General features: G+C 36.1%; 1 protein-coding gene and 1 pseudogene across 1 annotated transcript in view; both read left to right on the forward strand.

Annotated features, from left to right (window-relative positions):
* Window positions 1–23,685, forward strand: part of LOC100773941 (low-density lipoprotein receptor-related protein 1B) — a 1,050,824-nt gene that overhangs the window by 639,476 nt on the left and 387,663 nt on the right. The window lies entirely within an intron of this gene.
* On the forward strand, window positions 12,385–15,051 carry LOC100764330 (annotated as a pseudogene).

Consider the following 23,685-nt stretch of genomic DNA (forward strand, 5'->3'; position numbering starts at 1 on the left):
TTTAGATTAAGGAAAATACACAATTAGGTTGTATCTATTTATTTCAAATTAAAAGGACTTTCCTTGAGGATATTGAAGTCAAGGCTGTATTTGTTTTTCATTTATTTTCCCTAAATAAAAGTATCTTAAATGTTTAAATATTTTAGACAAGTAAAAACAATCACCTTTGGGTTTATAGGCTAATTATGCTCAATATAATATATGTTTAGCACTATTTCCCATTTCCTCTACTTGCTTGGAGAATTTGTAAGTAGGATCATAAAAATTTAAAAACATGTAAGATGAAGAAAACATGTAGGCATGCCTCAAAAATAAAGGAACACATGTAGTTAACGGTAAACATGCTTACATATCTACATAAATCTATTGATACAGCATAGTTCAAAATAGTAATACAATGTAGAAGTTATGGCACTTAAATGAACAGTGATATGACATCTATTTATACACACAAGTATATAGATAGACAGACAGACAAATTGATGATAGATAGATTATTAAAGAGTAGTCATGGATGTTTATATTTTGACTTTATTCCCTTCCACCTTGATGTGAAGATCAAAAATAACACATTTTAATATTAACAGAATGCATAAATGTAACAGTGGACAATGAACTATGTTCAATTTATAAGTAATCCTATTCTGTTTTCAAAGGTGTTGATTCTTGTATTTTGAATATCTTTTTGTGCAGCACAGTTAATAATTGTTCTCATGTGAACATTGACTAATAGAAATATGCTAATTAGGAATCAATTCAGTAATGAGCAACACAATGTTGTAGGTAATATACCAAACACATTGGTTTTCCATACCAATAGAACCAGAAAGTTTATTCAAAAACAATGCTGATTTTTAAAGGTGCAATTTAGGAAGTTTCTTGATTGAAAAAGACTATTTTTCAAAGTTGCTCACAAAGCTGCTAGTTTCAACTAATATATTGGAAGCAACAATCTTGGCTTATTTACAAGACATTGGCTGCCAGAGAGCATAGCTTCTCACAGTGGTCTGAATTTATCTCAATTCTGTTTAAAATACCTGCCATCATCACCCCTTAAATAAATGACTAAGCTGGAGAGAAAGTGTAGATTACTAAGAATGACACAAAAAATATAGATTCATGGAAAGGATAGACCAAGATCTGCAAGATTTATAGTACACAACATGTCATTTCATGGTCGGCTCTGGGGAGTCAATCCTATTAAATTACTGTTCAGATGTCTTACCTGTCTTCTTCCAGATATATATGTACATATTCTGGACAACAAAATGTATGGAACCCATCTTTCTTTACTTATTTATAACTTATACTTGGATACAACTAGTAACTCTCCTAAGGAAGGTGCTATCAGTTATAATAAAGGTCATGTCTGTTGTAGAATATATGAATATGTAAGTCTTCAACTCTAGGAGAGTAAGCATGCCATTCGAGTCAATGTAAGGATGCATTTCCTAAAGTGCTTTCTTGATGAAAATCAGTGACCCTGCTCTATATTTGGCAAAAATAACAACTAAAGGACCAGAATTATAGACTTCATTCATCCAAAAGATGCCCAACTAAATTAGAATAACAAATGAACATTAATGAAAACAATAAATAGATATTTTAAATTTGAGTTCCCAAACTATGGAGTTTCTCTTACAGCAAGCTCATTCAAATTTCTTTCTTGCTTAGTAGGAGAAACTTGACATCCTTCTTGTCTATGCTAAACATCACATCGCCTTCATTTTGTATGTTCATCAAATTGCAACATTCTATGTAAAGCTCTGCAGATTATTTATCTCATATGTAACTCTACAGGGGTATTTTCCTTCTGCATCTTTCTTTTATGGAGTAAAAGTTAAAACTTCAAGATATGAAGAAGTCTGTTACTTCAGCATTTTAACAACAAGCTAAAATGAAAACTGTTAGATTTTACATTTCAAATTAATTTTAAAGAAATTTAGCTGTTCATAGCAATGGTTAAAATGGTTGAACAAATATTTATGCCTCACCCAGCTTCATCTAAAAATCACAACTTGTTTTTATCATGTTTCATTCTTTGTAGTTAAAAAAACAATGCTAATTAATTTGTTAACAAAAGTCCATTCTTTCCTTTGATTCTTTTTCTTTTATACAATATATTTCTGTTACCATTTTTTTTCCTCTTGGCTGTGGCAATATCTTAGATTTTCTATGGGTTTCATGGTCTATACATAGATGGCTTGAGAATATCAAGTTTGTACATTGAAGACTGTCCTTCAAATATTGTGTCTGATATCTGCACTCAGGATCAGCCTGTGCTCATTACAAACCAAGAGAATCCAGAGTATAAAGCACCATTTCCTTTATGCCAAAGTCACATGTCCATATCAATATGATTTATGACTTTTTGTACTATTCAGTGACATGGCTGAAGTGATTGTCAAGTTTCCAATGGAAAGTTACACTTTTTCCCTTTTTTTATTCAATACATTCTGGGAATCAGTCATTATTCAAAACATACCCTAAATGTAAAGGATGAAAAATCATGCCCAAGTTCTTGAAAGCACACACACACACACACACACACACACACACACACACACATGAGACTTACTTTTAAGAGGTTTATCTTGTTGCTCGAATTCATTAAACCATGCAACCATTTGATCTAGCTGTATGTTTACTAGAGATGCTATTTATCAAGGTGAGGAATTTTATTGTACTCACAGTGATGTGTGCACATGTACAACTGTACACATCTGTCCACACACATGTGAGGGGTCCATCTTGTTTGCAAAGGAGAAGAGTTTAATGGAAATTCTCTCAGTAACTCACAGAACCAGTGTAGAGCCTGGAAGACCTATGAATCCATAGCCTTCCTCAGCCTGAGCACAGTGAAGCCCATTGCCAAGAAAGCAGCAAGGTTCCCACTAAAACCTCCCCCTATCTGGTTACACCTTTGGCTGTATCCCTGGGCAGGAGACCTAGGGATATTATTATTATTATTATTATTATTATTATTATTATTATTCCCACAGTGTGTACTGCTCTCTCCTAATGTTTCGCCTTGTCACTTCCACTTTCTAGGAGAAAACTCATTTGTCAGTTTAAGAATTTCTCTCATTTTAAGAAAGGCAGTCATTTTCTCTCTCTCTCTCTCTCTCTCTCTCTCTCTCTCTCTCTCTCTCTCTCTCTCTCTCTCTCTCACACACACACACACACACACACACACACAAACACACATGAGAAAGAACATGTAAGTTCTTTTACTCTACAGAACCCCGACTAATAAAGATATAACCTGGAAAGTTTCTAAGTTGGAGAAGCTGTGTTGCACCATGGACCACACTGTAGGAACTGCCACTCCAGCTTTTATTAATATTTTCAAGGAGCATCTCTAAGGAGCTAAGTACCCAGGAAGTGCAAGCTTGGCTACTCCCTTATCAGCTTTGCTTGTTCTGTACTGTCATGAGAAAGCATTCCCATTCTGTACAATTTTCCCATACCTGGTTAGCACAGGTTTTATAAACTGGAAAGAGTCCTGTAGATGGAAATAATATGGCATGTTTCACACACACACTTACACACACACACACACACACACACACACACACACACACACACACACACACGAGTTCATGCGCATCACAAACAAGAAACACAGTACCTTTGCTTGTGCTGATAGATGTGAAGTTTGCTTTGTACGCTGAACTGCCATGAATTTGTTTTATGCCACTATCAGTATTCGGTTTACTATGTCAAACATCTGCATAGTACTTCAATTTATAAAGAAAACACATTTGGATGTGTGGGCTTGTGTAGTGGTTTGCTTTCTGCTCTTTTTACTCTTTTGGTTTTCCTTGCAGTGGGGGGGGGGTGCCAACCAAGTAAATCATGCATAGACGCTTATTCTTAGTTAGGAATGACTGGCCTTAGCTTAGACTGTTTCTAGACAACGTTTCTTACCTTAAATTATCCAAACTACCTTTTTCTTCAGTGCTTTTATTGTTCTTACTTACATATTCCCTTTCTTTTCTTCTTACTCCATGCTGGCTAAGTCGCTGGGTGGCTGGGTGGCTGGGTGGCTGGGTGGCTGGGTGCCTGGGTGCCTGGGTGGCTGGGTGCCTGGGTGCCTGGGTGCCTGGGTGGCTGGGTGGATGGCCCCTGGCATCCTCCTCTGCTTGATCTCTCTTGTTACTGCCTTTGTTTTCCTCATTTCTCTTATATATACTCTTATCTGCCACCAGCATCTGTCTTTGTTCCTGCTTTCTACTGGCCATTCATCTCTTTATTAGATTGTCATGTATCTTAGACAACCAAAGAATCACAGGTTCACTGAGTTAAACAAATTCAGCATGAACAAAAGTCACTCACACACCTTAAAATAATATTCTATCACAGTCTTTACCATATATAAAATGCTTTCCTGATAAAAATACTATCATAATTTTGCTGAAGAACACCATATACAGAATTAAGCAGTGCATGGTATCACAGACTTAGAACCATAGAACTTGGGAGATGGAGGCAATAGAATCAAGATTTCAAGGGCAGCTTCATTTCTGTAGTGAATCTGAGGCTACCTTGGAGTACATGAGAAAGTGAGAGACATCAAAATCAGTCACAATTGTGGACTGTACAATCCTTTCAATTGATTTTTACATGATAAGATACATTTAAGTCTCCTCCTGCGGCGCCCACCCTTGACCAGCAAGAACGACGCCACACCGAGGAATCTTCTTCAACACAGTTTAATCGGGAACCTCTTTGCTTTTACAGTGTATAATGGCGGCGGCCCCGGGTCGAGGGAGACGGGGCCTGATATAGTCTACATCTACCAATCACCTAACCCTACATGGCGCACCAGGATAGGTTGTCTCCAAGCAGAATTAAGAGGATACATGACCTTTCCCAAATTTGGAGTTGTTTACCACAGAGAGCGCTCGCCAACGGGCTGGCGGAGGGCAGAAACTGGCGCCATCTTTTGGGTGCGGTATTCTGCAGCTCCCTACATCCTCCATCACTTTATATCTTAGGAGCTTTCTTATTTATATTTAATGTTAAAAGTGTGTGGTGTGTGTGTGTGTGTGTGTGTGTGTGTGTGTGTGTGTGTGTGTGTGTGTATGTGTGCGCGTGCACGCACATGCGAATTCAGGAATAGATGGAGGCAAGGGGAAACCATCAGATCCCCTTGAACTGAAGTTAGAAGTGGCTTGGAACTGCCACATAGGTGATGACAACAAAATTCAAGCCTCTGCCACATAATAAGCATTTTTAACTGCTGATGTTTGAGTTGATAATATTCCATATGCTGAATTTTCCATAATTCATCTATACTAGGAGAAATCTTAACTGCTTTCAAGATTTATATTCTGTTTCCCCTTACAAAACCAACAAGCTTATAAGGGATAATAATAGCATAATATAAGATAAAACAAAAAGTGACAAATTGAAATAGAAAAAAAAAACATAAAGAAAAGTTCCTAAGGCACAAGAAACATACATAAAGGTAGAGAACAACTCATTCGCACATTCAGGAATCCCATAAAAACAATAAACTGTAAGTCATAATATATACATAAAGTACCTGTAGAGTAAAAGGAGAGAAATATATCTAAACAAAAGAATAAGATAAAATTCAAAGAAATAGAAAATCTCTGCAACAGATTATGAAACAAGGAACTCCCAGTGAGGTTGATTTGTTTCTGGCCATCTACTCCTGGACATTCAATCTACCCTTAAGAGCAGTTTGTTTCCCTTCTGTTAGACAAAACTAAATTTTCATTGGAAAGTGGAAATTGCTTCTGCCTAAGGGATGGAGGCTTGGATCCACTTTTTCTTTCAATTTTGGGACCCCATCTGATGCAGACATGAGTAGGCCCACGCATGCTGTCTCAGTCTCTGTGAGCTCATATGTGCATCTATCTCGTTGATTCAGAGGGTCTTGTTTTCTTGGTGTCTTCCAAACTTTCTGCCTCTTACACCCCTTCCACCTCCTCTTTCAAAGAGTTCTCTGAACCCGGAGGGAATTTGATGAAGAAATTCCATTTAGGGCTGAATGTTTTATAGTGTTTCCATGTCTGGCTGTGGGTTTCTACATTTTTACAATCTGCTGCAGCAGAAACCTACCCTGATTATAGAGTAGAATGCCATTGTCATTTTATTGCTACTCTCTTCTTTTTTTAGAACAGTAGTAATTGTTTTTTACTCTAGGTCCCTGGGTGATCTAGTCTGAGGTTCTTGGTTGCCCAAGCAATGTCAGGTATAGATTCTCTTTTATAGTTTTGGGCCTTAAGTCAAATCAGATATTGGTGGGTTGCTCCCACAAGTGCTGTGCCACAAATACACTAGCATATATTGCAAACAGGGCACCATTGTAGATCAAAGATTTTATGGTTGTGTTGATGTTTAAATTTCTCCTTTGGTAGTGTGCAGGGTATCTTAAAATACCAAAGACACTAGTAAGTAGGGGTGTAGGCTCTGTGTAGGCAGCAACTCAACCTCTCTGTTTGGTATATTTTGCAGGTGTCTTCAGCAATAGGACTTTTCTGTCAGTTTGTAGAGGGAAGTATAAGTCTTGGCAATAGCATAGTTTGTTTGTAGGTTCCCTGGGGAGTTTTTACCATGTTCTTAATTAGATATAACCCAATCCCAGTACTTGAAGCTTCATTTGGTGACAAGAGATGGTCAGTTTGGATGATCTTCCCCATTATTTGGCAACTGCACCTAACCTCCTTCATATATTTACATATTCTGGAAGTTTCTACTGTATTAGGTTTCCATACTATCCCTCAAATGGCCTTTGGTATTAGCTTTCTCTTAGTCTGTTCTCTCCCTAATCCCATAATCCCTCCTTCTCTTCACTTGATCTTCCTATTTCTATACACTTCCCATCTACTATATATACATAGTTTTCCACGGATGTATGGATTTATATCTATGTCTTCAGGTCAATTTCATTGACAAATATGTCTGATTTTGTGAAAATGCCATCCTGTTTCTATTACTATAGTTTTGTAGTACAATTTACAGTCAGGGATGGTGATGCCTCAAGCATTAATATTATTATTATTATTATTATTATTATTATTATTATTGATTGTTTTGGCTGTCCTTTTTTATTGTTTTTATATGAAGCTAATAATTTTCCTTTCAAGATCTGTGAACAATGGTCTTGGAATTTTGATGAGGATTGCATGGAATTTGTAGATTGCTTTTGGTAAGATGGCCATTTTTAGTATATAAAACATACTGATTCATGAGTTTTTGGAAATCTTTCCATGTTCTAATATCTTCTTCAGTATCTTAAAGTTATTACCATATAGGTCTTTCACTTGCTTCTTCACAGTTGCCTCAAGATATTTTATATAATCTGAGTTATTATGAAAGTTGTTTTCCTGATTTCTTTCTCAGACTATTCTTTATTTGTACATATGAAAGCTTCTGATTTTTGTGAGTTATTTCTGGAATCAACTACCTTTCTGAAAGTGTTTATTGTTGTAGATTCTTCATGTTTAAATATACAGAAACACTAATATATACTATCATATCACCTGCAAATAATGATACTGTGAATCTTTCCAGTTTGCATCAAATTGATCTTCTGTTGTCTTAATGCTCTAGCAAAGACTTCAAATACTATCTTGAATATAAACATGGAGAGAGTAAAGAACCATATATTATTCCCAATTTTATCAGAAAAACATTGATTTTTTTCTCCTTTTATGTTGAGGTAAGATACAGGTTCTCTTAAATCTTCAGCTATGATGAGTCCTGTCCTTTATTTCTCTCTAAGACGTTTATTAATAACAGGTAATGATATTTTATCAAAGTTTTTTCTATATCTAATGAGATGATCATGTGTTTTCTGTCTTTTAGTGTGGTTATATGATGGAGTATATTTGTAGATTTAAATATGTTGAACTATTATTTCATCTTAGGTGAATCATGGTTGATAATCTGTTTGATGTGTTCTTGAATTTTGTTTGCAAATATTTTATTTAGAATTTTTGTATCTATATTCATAAGGAAAATTAGTCTGTAGTATTCATTGTTCGTTTGGTCTTTATGTGGTTTGAGTGTCAGGGTAAATGACATTCTTGAAGTGAATTCAACAATTTTTCTTCTGTTTCTAATTTTTTGAATATTTTGAGGAGTATTGGTGTTAATTGATCTTTGAAAATCTGGTGCAATTTTGTACTGAAGCCATCTGTCCTGGGCTTTCATTGCTTGAGAGATTTTAATTAATGCTTCAATTTTAGTAGAGTGTATAGGTTTGTTTAAATTGTTTATCTGGTAATGTTTTGTGAGTGGTACATATCAAAAAATTATCCATTTCATTTAGATTTTCCACCCTGGAGGAGTACAGGTTTTTAATGAATGACAGTATGATTCTCTACATTTCCTCATGGTCAGTAATATCTCCCTTTTATCTCTAATCTTGTTAATTTGGACCCACCTTTTCCAACTTTTAGTTCATTTGGATAAGGGTTTGTCAATCTTACTGATTTTTCTGAAAGCACCAATTCTTTGCTTTTGTTGATATTTTGTATTCTATTGTTTGTTTCTATTTTATTGATTTTTAGACCCAACGTTGATTATTTCTTACTGTCTACTCTGTTTTGGTGTAATTTCTTAATTTTGTTCTAGAGATTTCAGTTATGCTATTGTTACTAGTCTGAGATCTCTCTCTCTCTCTCTTTCTCTGCACTTAATGCTAAAAACTTGCCTCTTAGAAATGCATTCATTGAGTCCCATATGTTTGATATTTGGGTATAATCTTTACTTAATCCTAAAATGTCTTTAATTTCTTTCTTGTCCCATTTTATATTCAATAAATAGTATTTAGTTTACATGAATTTGTAAGCTTTATGTTGTTTCTACTGTTGTGGATAGCCAGCTTTTTTCTGTTGTGATCAGGTACCAAGCAGGATGTTATTTCAATTTTCTTGTGTCTGTTAAGACTTGCTTTGTGTCTGCGTATGTGGTCAGTTTTGGAGAAAGCTTCATGAGGTACTGAGAAAAGATATAATTTTGTGTTTGTGTATAATTAGGTGAACTATTATGTTAGGTTCATTTTTATGACGTCATTTCTCTATTTAGTTTTTTTGAAGACAACTTGTGTGTTTTGGTGGGGCACTGAAGTCTCCCACTATCAAGGTAATAAAAAACTTTACGAAATTCAAATTATCAGAAGTTAGTGACACCTGGAATCATCTAACCATCATTGTGTTGCTGAGAAGGTATGAATAAAAGTTATAAATCTAGAGATGGGAAAGTCAATTAGAAGATGATTTGCCAAATGGAACTTCATAACTTGCCTTCCTTTTTTGTCTTTTAGGGATGTATTTAAAAAAACACATATGGTCTTCTATTCTGAAACTATATTCATGTTTCATTTTCCCATTTTTTTTAAAGACATGTTTTCTGATATCATAAAATCACATCGGAAGGAAAGAATTAGAGATGCTTTTTAAGGTATAGATAGTAATCGATGCTAGTCAATTTTATCGTGAAAAATACTTAATCTGTCCTCTGATTTAAATGGTTCCTTAAAACAAATCTTCATGTATGGTCATTATGAAATACAAAACTGATTAAATAACCAAAATCCACTCTACTTCCAGAGTAATTGTCATTTTATATTCTTTATTTCTTTTCTGAATTATTATCTGCCTTATGGCCATATGAGGAAGACAGTGGAAGGATAAAGACTTAATTAAGGTTCTAATGGTGCATTTAGAAGTAGGTATGAACTAAGCATCTCCTCAGGTGCTTTATAGCTTGTGAGTCATCAACTTCTCCTTAAGCATCCAGTCCTGACCACCTGTCATCTTTTATTATAATGTCGTCAAAGGCAGCAGTCAGAGATTATTTAGGTCTCAATTCTTGGAATATTGAAGCAATTTAGATGCATTTTTCACAAGAGTAAATTGTGAAAGCTAAATATGATGTAAACAGAAACTCTGACAGATGTTTAATGGAGAAATCCTATTAAATCAACACTGAAGTTGTTAAATGAGAACATTGTTTACACTTGTGTTACGGTATCCATTTTGTTTCAGCATTTGAGGACAGTTAACATTTAAACTGAAATTATTGTCCAGTATTAGCTATGCAGCTTGAGTCAACAGGTATACTGGACACGATACAGAAAATTTGATTTAAAATGTTTTGTCAGTATTAAGCCAGTCTTAGTTTGTAAATGTAATGAAGAGTAGTTATGACTAATGCAACAAATGCATTTCATTGAATTTGATGAAGTAAATATGCTTAAGGAAAATCAGGGATTAGCAGGTTTCATTGAGTTAAGGCCATTTGATGCTGTACTCCCCTACATGATTTCTTCTGGGTACTGAATAACATTGAATTTCTAATATGATTTTTTCAATTATTGATTTGTTGCTTGTCTGTTCTGGAGGAAAGTCAGATGAAGATCAGCCTGGCAGTATTTATAGGCTGCATCTCGTCTGTGGGATGTAATCCATCTTCGTTAAGTTCAGTAAAAGTGATAGATGGCATTTGGCAGTGTAATGATGTGATCAGTCTGGCAGTGCCTCTCTAAATCTGGAACTGGTGCTTTCTGCAGTGTAGATATTTAATCAGTTATACACCCCATTACTGATTTAATTCAGAATGTCAGCGGCAGGTGAATAATGTGAGTATTTGTATATTAATATCATATTGTATTAATGCTCCCTTCGCTTAAGTGAGCTATTCATCTGAAAATCATAAACAGTAGCATCTTGGGTAGAATAAATTTAGTGAACATGTTAAGCATCCAGCACCTTTCATCTCTAAATTCATCATGTCAGCAAAATTTTATTTGCATTTCTGCCCATATTTCCATGTCTAGGTGAATTTTATGAAAAAAATCATTATTCCCTGCCACTCATAAAACTATTAATACATACTCTAAGGTATATATACTTTTATTTGAAATTAAATACAAGTGGATTGTTCAGAAAAATGAGAGGTTGTCAGGTTGTATATATAAAGAAGGTTATAAAATGTTTAATGAAAAAATATTATTAAAATAGTCCCAGGAGATTATAAATATTCTCACAGGTTTTTGTTTGTTTCTGTTTGTATTTTTTTTTTTAGAATAAAATGATTTCACATATGTAAAAGCAGTGTTTCCTTTTTGGCAACTGTTTTTTTTCTGTTTTTTGTTTGTTTGGTTGGTTGGTTTTTGGTTTTTCGAGATAGGGTTTCTCTGTGGCTTTGGAGGCTGTCTTGGAACTAGCTCTTGTAGACCAGGCTGGTCTCGAACTCACAGAGATCCGCCTGCCTCTGCCTCCCAAGTGCTGGGATTAAAGGCGTGCACCACCAATGCTCGGCTTTGGCAACTGGTTTTAAAGGCTAAAAATATTATTATTTGTTTATATGTAACATTTCTACTCTCAAATATATTACGGAAACCTTAAATATAGAAATATTAGTTATTTAATTTTTTATTTTACAAAACTATATGTTTACTGTATTCTGTATATCTTTACACATAATTGATTGAATTCCAGTGATTACAGCATGCAGAAATATAGATTATATATATTTTTAATGAAAAGGAACAGCATACATGTTTGCATTTCCACATGAGATCTGAAGGAAATAAGCTCAACTTTACAATGAATGCCTGAACCATGAAGAGCATAAAACTGCTATTATACTGTCTTTACCACAGAGAGTGATCTTTTGATTAGGGGCAGAAAGAAATTATCAATAACACATAAATGTGAACTAGATTAACCATACCAATATACTGTCACAAATGTTTTTGAATGTGTTTGTTATGTTTTGAAAGTTTAATGACATATACATACTATCATATCTGAATTTCAGCTATTCCAGGTAACTAAAATCCTAGAAAAGGAAGTTATAGATGAGTCCTCTGTAGTTAGGGATAATTTTACAAATTTGTAAGAAAGCAATTGCATACTTTCTGCCAATGTCATCAAAGGGAATGCTGTAATTTCCCAAATCCTTTTGGAACTCTTATCCAGGAAGTATGTGGTATGGATTGCAAGGGTCTGTACACAGTAGTTCTCTATAAATGGCATTGGCTGCAGACTGAAAAATAAAGCTAATCCACTTAACATTATTGCTCTATCTAGCCTATGATTTCCCATCTTAATCAGCTCAATAATTGTCATTGATCACATGAACTTTGAATAAGGAAATGTCCTTGTGCTGTTCATGCTACAAGCTTCAGTTATATCTTTGTTAAAATATTCTTTCTGATGAATACACCAGCATTTTGTACAAAGCCATAATCAAATATGATTTACTGTGTGTCTATTAAATCTCAAAAGCCAAAGAAAACAATATATGACAATGAGAGAAAGAAGGGAAAGATGTTTATTCTGATCACATGAAAATTTGGTAAATTAAAGACATAGAAAAAACTAATGATGTCTAAAAATGCCTGCATGTAAGCAATGAGCAGCTATCTTATCAGTCCAACAATCAGTCATATCTGAAACATCTTTTGAAATGAGGGCTTTTCTCAATTTCATTTATTGCAGATTTGAATATCTTCCTCATTTTCTCCCAGCAGCTTCTATAATCTTTAAAGTGACAGAAGGATGACATGTTACTTTGTCTTACTTAAAATATATTACCAGCATCTTTTTGCTGCCACTTATTACCATAATGCTGCTTTCCAGTAAACCATAAGCTTTCCACACAAATGTGCTCACTTGTCTTCTTAGCATCCTCATGCAGTTAGGGGCTGCTGGGCATAAAGTCATGTGTTAGATGATAACACAATGACTCTAGACATGTCTTGCTGGTCATTCAGTGTGCTGATTGTGCTAATCGTACTAAGAATATTAGTATTCACTTACACTCTACCTAATACTTGTAGAGTCTTGAGAGTCACCTGGTTTAAGTGTCACAAATGTTTAAGAATTGCCTCCATTATATGTGTTTGCTATTTCTGTGACTAGTTGACTCCTTTTGAAATAAAACTATGATTTTTGTGTCTATCTTCACACATATATAAATGCAAGAATACCTGTACAAACAAATGTTACACACCTATATTATCAGTATCTAAATGATTACCAATGACAATCCACAAAAGTAATTCTGCTTCAGATTTCCAATGTCAGGTTTGGAATTCAGGGCGTCAAGGAGTATATTGGAAGTTCAGGATTTAACCTGGCCTTCTGGGCCCATTGTAGTTAGAATTATTAACTAAAGAAAAAGTATTCCTTTTCTTACTCTAGCCAACTTGTATCTCCATTTTACATTTTATGTGTGTGAAGCAGATGCAGCTTTAAAAATAGCTGCTTATTCACCTGAGTGCTCCAGACTGACAGAGAACAACCCACCCAAGCTGTGGGAGCTTCAGGCTCTGCCACCAGCCCGGACTCAGGCTGGGGCCCGGGCCCCCCTGGGGATGGTCCCTCACAGAACTATGTATGGCTTGGCAGGTGAGGGGTAATGTATACTTTATTGCTAAAAGGAACAACAACAAAAAAAGAGGCAGACTAGGCTATGTCTAGTCTGCCAATGTCATTAAAGGGAATGCTGTAACAGTGATCTCAGTGACTTGGGCACCCTCCAAGAAATGGTTATCAGCAAGGGAGGGCTCCAGACTGATAAGATCAAGTGTGAAGCAGGGTCCTCAATGCCATTACCAAAGAGCCTCCACCTGTGTTAGGGAAGAATCTGAGAAATATCAGCAAGGACTACCAGCAAGTGCTGCTGGGTGTCAGGCAGTCTCATTGAGTCTTCCCTTGTGACATTCCAGATGAGGGGAGGATACACAGTTCTCAGGAAGAACTAGCAGATACTATCCTCATCTTGCATCGCAATCACCATCATGTCTACTACCAGGGCTCTCATGACATCTTGGTCACTGTTTCTGCTGGTGGTAGGTGAGAAGGTGGCACCATCCCTAGAAGAATAACTGTCAACCTACTACCTCAAGGATTTCATGAATCCCACAATGGACAACACCAAACACATCCTAAATTTTCTGATTCTCATCACTGACTGAGTGAACCCAGAAATCTGTGACTTCAGGCCGACTGCTGAGGTGGGGACCATCTTTGCTCTCATCTGTCTTATCACCTAATTTGGGCATATCCTGTTGGACTTCATGTGTGATTATACGACATTGGTCTACTACTTGTTCAAGCCCATTTACTTTGTAGCTGTGATCGTGCTGTACCGGAAGCAGGAAGTTCTGGACTGTAACTGTGATATGTGGCTTCTGTCCACAACCTGTTGTACTAGATCCCTCAGGACCTGCCCTTTGAGATGCTCATCAGCAAAGCAGGGGACCTCTTTGTTCAATTTCCCTTGTGAACCTACAAGAAAGGCGTCCTGAGGTTCAAACAAAAGATGGCCTGACGAAATTAAGGACCAAAGCTTTGTGAAACTGGCAGTAATGTGGTTAATAGTGCCATTTAGAGCAGTGGCTATAGCAGTGGTGGAGGGCCTGGAGTGGACTGCTAAGTTCAAGCTGCAGGTGTTCTCCTAAACAGCCCAAGGAGTCAGTTTCTCACCAATGCACCAAGCTCTCCCCATTTCCAGAAAGGCACAAGAAGGTGGATCCAGAAAGGCACAAGAAGGTGGAGTTGCTATGATAAAAGTTTTCTGTCAGGGTACCACCCTCGACAGTTTGTCTTTTGTCTTTGGTGACTAGGGGGAAAGCTGCCTGACACTGAACCTGAGTGGACCTGAACCTCTCTTCCTGTTAGTTAGACTGTGGGGCAAAAACTCACTGCTTAGAAGAAAGCTGTGCCCAGAGATGCCCTGTCTGCAGCATCCCATGTCCCCTGTATCCTCAACAAAGCAAGCAGGGAGAGGGGAGACAACTCTAACCTGGAAGCCAGCTGGGCCCCTCTGCAAAGCAGCTGTATTAGCTGGTCGGAGTCAAAGACAGACATGAGCTCGGTTGTAGCAAAATTTTTATGATCTCAGCCTCGGGATCACATGCAGACGGATGTTAATGCCCTGGATGGTGTTGCCTGTGTCTCCCTATTTTTTCTCTAGCAGCCACATGGAATTACCTATAAAGATGTTTTTAATACTACTTTTATGATTGTGTAATATACCTAGCATAGCAAGTGTTTTCACTTAAAATAATTACTTACTTGTGTGGGCAAGTGTCCATGAAGGCAGACTTCTGATTTCCTGGAGCCTGGTGTGGATGTTGAGATCTGAATGGCAGTCCTCTGGTAAAGCTGAGCCCCCTAGCCTCCTTGAAAAGCTGAGTGAAGTGTGCTGTCTGAGGGAAGAGACATGGGCCCAGGGTTCAAGCCACAATTCTGTATCCAAGCAAGCAGGTGGCACTGATTGTGCTGAGGTGAAGAGAGTGGTGAGTGTCCAAACCAGGAGTCCCCTACTACTGAGAAGAAAGCCTTGTCAATTTGCCTTCAGGTATTTCTGTAAAAATATGTGTGGATACAATGTACCTATACCTGTATGAAATAAACACTCTTATATGCTTCCTAAAATTTTTTGTTTATCTTCATATGTTGTGCAATTTAATTTCTCTAGGAAGTTTTACTCTTGTGACTTATCTTCATTATTTGATTATATTGTAGCATTAGATCAGCTTATGCTGATTGCTTAATATGCAATCCTACCTCTTTGGATATTTATGTTTATCTTCATTTACTCATCTTTTAATGTTTGTTTTCCTTTTAAATATATTTTCTGCCATTGTTTATACATTTGAGAAAGTATCTCATATAACCCAGGTTGGCTGCCCACTTGCTGTGTAGCTGAGGATGACCAAGAAAATTAAGAAGCTGTCACCATATAGGTTTTATCAGTGGTAAGATTGAACCTTGGTCTTTGTACAAAATGATCCATCAGTCAGTCTGCAAGTGAACTACCCAGCATCCCTCTTTTATCTACTTTTGGCCAGTATTACAGACATACGCAAAACAAAATTTTAACTTATTCAAATCTTTCCATGTTTTTTCCAGTTTATTATTACTGAAGGTACAATAATTGTAAACATAACAAATTGTGAAAATCTTTTCAAAGTGTGCTTTAAATAGAAAATTCAAATGAACAGAAATGCTTTTTTCCTTAAGATAGTGTTACCAGAAGGCTAATCAATAGACAAGTAGAATTTAGTTTAAGAATGTTGGAAAGACAATTTAGAATTTAGTTTACAGACTGACCTAAACTTGCATTGTGCCTTTATTTTACTCTAAACACTTTTATATTATTCAGATATAATGAATAAAATTAGTCATCAATAATTTGAAAGTTACCTACTTAGTAAAACTATGTACAACCGTATGGCTAAAGTAAACCTAATGTAGAAGAACTTAGATTTCTCAAAGAGAATTAACTTTATTAAAATAATTACAAATTTTCTTGAAAAAATATATGTGAACTTAAAAATCACATGCCAAATTTAAGGAACCTATAAGAAATGTTTAAGGCATATCAATCACAAATTTGGTGCTTTTAAATTTTGTCATATAAGATTTTTTACTTTATTAATCTGAGAAAAAGATTTGAATTTTATTCCACATCATATTTTACACTACCATTATTATTTAAGTAAGGAGATGAAAATTAATGTTGCTATTTCCATTTATAAAAAGCAACTTAATATAAAATGACATTCATAATTAATTAACATTAAACAATGAATGAATTTGAATAGTATCTGGTGTACTATCAATTGATGTATAAATAAAGTTTGCTGAGCAAATATTAAGGATAAAATTTTGGCTCCTAGAATGTTTGTTATATCTCATTAAAATAATTTCCTGCCTAAAAATTTTAATTCAATTTATACTTGGACTGTTCATATATATATTTAAAGAGTTACTAGAATGTCTCCTCTCACAGACTCTTATTTCCCTTCTTGTTATCAGTCATTTGCCAGGATTAATGACTCATAAGGTATTATCCCAATCCAGCTACAAATTTTAAAAATAATAAATTTTAAATATATTTTGACAGCAATGTTAATAACTATTTTATAACTGATCATTTACAAATAAGATATTCTAAAATTAAAATGAATATTTAAAGATCACCTTAAATTTTCTTTAAAATAGTCACAGTGGTTTTTTTTGTGATTGGGTTACCTTGCTCACAATGGTTTCTTCGAGTTCCATCCATTTTTCTGAAAATTTCAAGATTCCATTGTATTTTTCTGCTAAGCAGTACTCCTTTGTGTAAATGTACCACAATATCTCTATCCATTCTTCAGTTGAGAGGCATCTAGGCTGCTTCCAGTTTCAAGGAATTATTATTATTATTATTATTATTATTATTATTATTATTATTATTATTTGGTTTTTCAAGACAGGGTTTCTCTGTGTGGCTTTGGCGCCTATCCTGTCACTCACTCTGGAGACCAGGCTGGCCTCGAACTCACAGACATCCGCCTGCCTCTGCCTCCCGAGTTCTGGGATTAAAGGCATGTGCCACCCATGCCTGACTATATGTACTCACATATAAGTGGATTTTAGACATAGAGTAAGGGATTACCAGCCTACAATCCACACTGCCATAGAAACTAGTAAACATGGAGGACCCTAAAAGAGAAAAACTTTGTCCCCTGGTGAAGGAGAAAGGGTCACCATCCCCTGAGAAAATTGAGAACATGGGAAGAGGGGGAAGGAGCTACGAGAATGAGAAGGGAAGAAAAGGAAGAATGCAGAGGTCATGAGGGAGCAGAAAGGTTGAGTCAGGTGTAGATTAGAAGAAAGGATATGTGATAGGTAGGGATTTAGTTGGGGGTGGTAGGGGATGAAGGAAGGGCGAAAGGAAACTGGGATTGTCATGTAATTCAATCTTGTTTGTAATTCAAATAAAAAATCATATTACAAAAAATAGTCACAGTGATAAAGATAAAGTTTTTGTTCATGAAGTCATGAATGTTGACTCTTTAAGTGAACTGATAATATAAACAAAATCTGAGAACTGAAAAGTAATATGTAAAGAATGAATGTTTGGGAAAATACATATTATGGGCTAGGCAAAGAATAACATGAAAATTAAAAGCATAAAAGTTCTTCATGATAGCATTTATATTGGATACGGGGAGCTGTGGAGATAACTGAGTTGGTAGAACTCTTGCTGTGTAAGAGTTGAAGTTCATCGAATCAAATAAAACTTGAGTATATTTGTGCATGTCAGTAGCCCTAGTGATGTGGCAGGTGGAGACAGATAGTTCACCCTAGGTGGCCAATCAGCCTAGCTCCAGATTTATTACGATATGCTTTCTAAAGAGAATACAGGAGAATGATAGCGCAGGACACCCAACATCCTTCTGTGGTTTCTATTTCATGCACTGGAAAACACAACCATATCACACACCCATATACACAAACAACAGTAAAATAAAAATATATGTGAAAGTTGATAACCTACAGTTTATTCAGTGGCATGTTCTTCAGTAATTTTGTCCTCAAATGCAATTTTATATTGTTATACTTCAAGACAGTTTATGTTTTCAATAAATCACTGTGTCTTCATATGAGAGCATAGGTATGGGGAAACAGAACTAAGAAAACTGTAACATTAAATGCTTCCATCATTTTAATGATTAACTTTGTTGTTTTAAATTAACTTCTTAAAAAAGAAGATTAAGGTAAAGAGACACACAGGCACAGACACAGACACACACATACACACACAAACACACACACATACACACACACACACACACACACACACACACACACACACACACACACACACACCATATGACACTGCCTTACACATAGAAGAGTGCCTTGACTGGGTCTAAACCACAAATGGTCTTTGAGCATTTGATTTGAGAACTGATCAAACACACTGTATTCATGACTTGTCATCCCTGAGACCTAGTGATGCAGAAAATGACTATATCAGTGTGTAGCTGATGTTCCATATTCTGAATTTTAAACCTAGGAAGTTTAAAATAGGAAACAAGAAGTTTGCGCATGCATTATTATATATGGACAACTGTAAAGGGGTGAGAGAAGAGCTTAGGGTAAGGAAGAGCAGTGAGTAGATATTTCTCTAAGGACTTAATGGTTACTGGAATTGTAGGAGGACTACTATATTTCCATTTTATATTTTCATAGGGAAGAAAAACTTTTTACAATGATGTGTCTGTGATTCTTCCTCCTCCCTTATCTTCCTTCTCCTTAATCTCCTCCTCATCCTTCTTTCTATCCACTTTAGTTTTCCTCCAATCATTGCTTCCCTATCAGATAAAGGGCTCAGAAATCCCTAAAATAATTACTTTTTGCTTTCCTGGTTTCTACAGTTATTCAGTATATGTAGTCACATGTAAAGATTTGGAGCTAGTTGCTTCCAGTGAGATATTTTTCTTTCTGGGGGTATTTCACTGAACATATTCTTTTCTAGTTCCATCCGTTTACCAGGGTAGGTTTGGAGAAGGATGTGTCATATCCTGCTCAGCAAGGGGGATTTTTAATGATGGTGCTTATAACTAAAATCATGAGCCATCCAAATATCACTAAGAACCTTGTGTGACATGAACATGAAGTGTCAATAGATATATAGAGAAAACCAAGAATATGATGATCATAAAAGGTAGGAACAGAGAGAATGAAAGGGAATAAAACACAGAGGACACACTGTAGGAATTGCACATTTGTTTTCCTTTCTAAACAAACAACATTTTTACTTCAATTACATAGGCATCCTAATTAAACTAATTTGAAGCTTTTGCTTTCTCTGTAATGATACTCATTTGGGTTTATAAATATTAGCTCTCATTATTATTTTAGTTTTTATACATAGTGATATACTGTAGCTGAAGAGAAGCACATGTATGACCCAAGCTCTAAGGAATTCTAAAATGTGTTTGAAAAACAAAATCCTGAGAAAAGTTGAGCTGGAAAGTCAGACATGACCTTGCCCCCTCTTGCAATAATTCTATAATATCAGAAGAGAAATACTCAAAGTAAATTAAGGGATGGCTGGAATGAAGGGATTCTAAAGATAGACATACCAAGGTTCAGAAAAAAGGATCAATATAATTATATGATTTTATTGAAAGCATAGTTGAAGGAAGAATCACTTAAAAGTTAAATATTTAAATTTTTATTGATACTTTCAGTAGTTGGCCAATTGAAATTGCCAAAGGAAAGCACACATTTCCCTTAGAAGGAATAAGAGATAGTTTATTCTGCAGCCCCATACGAGTTCAGTGGTCTCATTTGACGTCACCAGCTTTGGGCACCTATGAATTAATGATGTTCTCTTTGTCCGGGACATATTAGAGCTGTTCTGGTATTATCAATTCCAGTGCTTTCCTACAATTGTTCCAGAAATCCTGACACACTGAGGACCAACCAGGACTAAATCTTTACTTCTATTAGCTTTTTGTAGTGGTAGCAAGAGATAGAGGTAACTTTTGATATGCATCAGTTTGTTTCATATATATATATATGTGTGTGTGTGTGTGTGTGTGTGTGTGTGTGTGTGTGTGTATGTTTAGTATTAGTATACTATGTAAATGCTCTGCCACTGAAATACAGTCATATCCAGATTTTTACTTTTCTCTTTTTTAATTTTTAGACAAAGTCTCCCTTCATTGCCCAGGGAACCACTGAGCATACTCTGAAATCATATAGGTCTTTATGATCCTCATGCCTCAGTTTTAAATGTGGCTAGAATTACAGGTCTGTCATTAGGCTGGCTTCAGTTCAGATAATTATCAAATAAGTCTAGAATCTTGTCTGAAACTTAGGATTTGACAGTTTGCTTGTTTTAATCTTTAGAAATGGTCTTGTTCTGATCGAAAACTCAACTTAAACTCACAGTACTCATTCTGCAAGAACCTTTGCTAGAAGTTTTAAAACAGAAAACAAGAAAAAACTAACAAAACCACAAATATAATGGTTAATATTTATTATCAGTTTGACAGAATTTGAATCTCCCAGAAGGCTAGCCTATCAGCAGACCTATGACGCACTGTGTTAGCCTGTAGTCCTATGCATAAGGGATTATGCTGATTAGATTAATTGAGATATGAAGACCCACCCTAAATGTACCTAGTCTTGGGTCCTGAACGCCATCTAAAGGGTGATGCTAACTGAACACCAGCATTCTTCACTCTGCTTCCTATCTTTGGGTGCAGCATTCCCAGTTCACCATAAGACAGAGATCTGACATAAACCCTTTCTTCAGCTGCTTTTCTCAGGGAATTTTCCACACCAGGAGGAAAAGTAACTAAGACAGAAACAAAACTGTTACATAATACTATAGTAGGAAATTACCAATACGGAATCAGGTAGAAATATAAGGGTATTTAATAGGGAAAAGCCTTACTTACAGAGCGAACCAGCCAGCCGGTGGTATTCTGTCCAGCAAGAAGCAAAGAGAAACCGAAACCGAAAATGCAGTCCCCCTACTCACTCTGACCATGCCCTGACAAGCCCTCAGGTACTCCTGTAGCCAGCCCCTAAGAAGGCGTGGCTACAGCTTCCCCTACATAATACCAAAAGAAAAAGCAAAAAGAAAGAAAGAATCCATTGTCATTCTGATTTTTATGCTGTGTCATTGTTTTACTGGTGCTGTTCTTACCCAAGAGAAGGATACCAGGATGAGCTCTTTATGAATTTAAAGTATTTTTTTGAGCCACAGAGTCCCAGATGTGAACATAGTCTTGTTATCACAAGTCTGAAGAGGCAGCCCCAAGTTGAGTGAGCAGGGGATTTATAAAAATAAAACCCACAAGTTTGTTACAACCCATTAATGTAGCTGTGATGGCTATTAGCAAACATGACAGAATATTAACTTTTAATAAGAATATAGCACAGTTGTGTCACCATGGTCTTTCTGATATGCCAGAGGGTGGAGCAGAATATTTTGTGGTTATAAAAGCAGAACAACAGTAGGTACAGGTACGTTTATGGTTCCTGAAAATATTATGCACAATGGAGGGTCAGGATGACCTTAATTTTAGCTCAAGTTTGGATTAGGATTTAACAAATAAGTTCTCATTTCATTTCCCCATTGTCTTGGGCATTGCAGCATATCTATGCTATCATTTGTCTTCTATTTCTTGATTATTTAAATATTGACATTGGATTCTCAGGACCAAGAGTTTAGCAATTCTAGTCTAGATTTAACTAAGTGGACCAGAACATATAGGAGGCAATACCCTATCAGAAGTAGTATAAGCAGAATGCCAAAAATGCTGAAGAAATTGGAGACAGGGATAGTTACCTAAGATTCTAGCTGAACCAGGATCCAAACCAGCCTTGATTGGCTTGCCTGTTTTCTTTCTTGGAGGTTCTTTATTATTTCTGAAAGATACTGTCTAATTACACAGGATTTGTTAAGATAAAAATAGAATTTTTCTCCCAAGGGCATACCAAATCTTCATTGCCCAAAGAGGAGTAGGTCCAACACAACCTCCTCTGTTTTGGAAGAACATCTTAGCTGAAGAGTTAATCTTCTCCTTTAGAGTACTAACAGAATATTCTAAAATTTTAAGATCTTTGCCTATTTTTGCATTGAGAATTTCTAGGTTTTGTTTTGTTTTTTATTTGTGTTTGACCAAGGGTAAGAATACAAAGCATTAGATCTAGACAATTGTAAATGAGCATCAATTTCAATAAAAGAGCAGGAGAAATAAACACCTGCTTTACCCAGGCAAGATTTGTTATCCATTAAGTAAGCCATTGAATGAGATCCAAGCCTCTATTTTAAGTAGCACTGTTTTGCATTTTTTACTTGTAATACTGAGTCAGGAAGACAACATGGATACTTATATGTCAATGGGCACCATATGTAACCCCTTTTCCCCTCTTCGATCAAGAAGGAAAGTGCCTCCTCCTAGTAGAGAGTAAATAGTTCCCTTTGGATCTACCATTCCAGCCACTTGGTGAGGATAAGGGATGATATACATACTCCTTTCTGTGACTGCTTCTCAGTTGAAAAATAGGACATTGCTGTCAGTACTCAGGAAGTTTGGAATATTGGTCCCAGGTGGACCAGGGGATTCAGGCAATAGGGAGGAATTTAAGAGAAACATCTTTGCTGACCCAGCCTGAATAGAAGGGAACAATCACTTTGGCTGCACTGGTTTATATCAGTTTTCAAAACTCTCTGGTTTTGTTGTACCTCCTAGGACTTCCATGGTGTAGGTAATTTGGGAGAAGTTTGTAGACTGAAACTGATTCTGTGATGGTGTCTGTCAGCTGAGAGAAGGCCTGCTGGACAGATATAGACTTGGGGTGTAAGTAAAAGATAAGCAGCTTAGGGGAAACTACATTTGAAATACTCCGGCTTGTGATCCTGGTAAGATCAGGGGAAAGACAAAGTTCACCTTCAGGGGTAGACAGTGAGTGAGGAAGGTTAAGCTCTTACCTACATGTCAGGAGTACTTATCTGGAGTCCATTTGACCTGTATGTTCAAGACATGACTTTCTGAACCTTAAGTGAATTTCCCGAAGCTTTTAAAAAATACATAAAGTTTTAGATACATTAGCATGATAATTGTGTATATAACTCTGTTAATTAATATATTGACATACTGAACCTTTGAAGTCTTAGCATTAAGTGTTATCCTTTCTTATCATGAAGCCTGTCAGCAAGGAAAACCTGATGGTATTGTGGACAGGCAGGATAGTAGAAAATTGACTGCCCCTTTTTTTGCCTAGCATAGATAGGTCATTTTCTCAAGTTCTTCACACACAGAAAAGTCTCACAGATCTTCTGGGTGTGGCAGCTGAAGATTAATGCTGCCCCATGTCTCAATCAAAG

Source organism: Cricetulus griseus, chromosome 6 (assembly GCF_003668045.3).
Source record: "Cricetulus griseus strain 17A/GY chromosome 6, alternate assembly CriGri-PICRH-1.0, whole genome shotgun sequence".
Taxonomy (NCBI): Eukaryota; Metazoa; Chordata; class Mammalia; order Rodentia; family Cricetidae; genus Cricetulus; species Cricetulus griseus.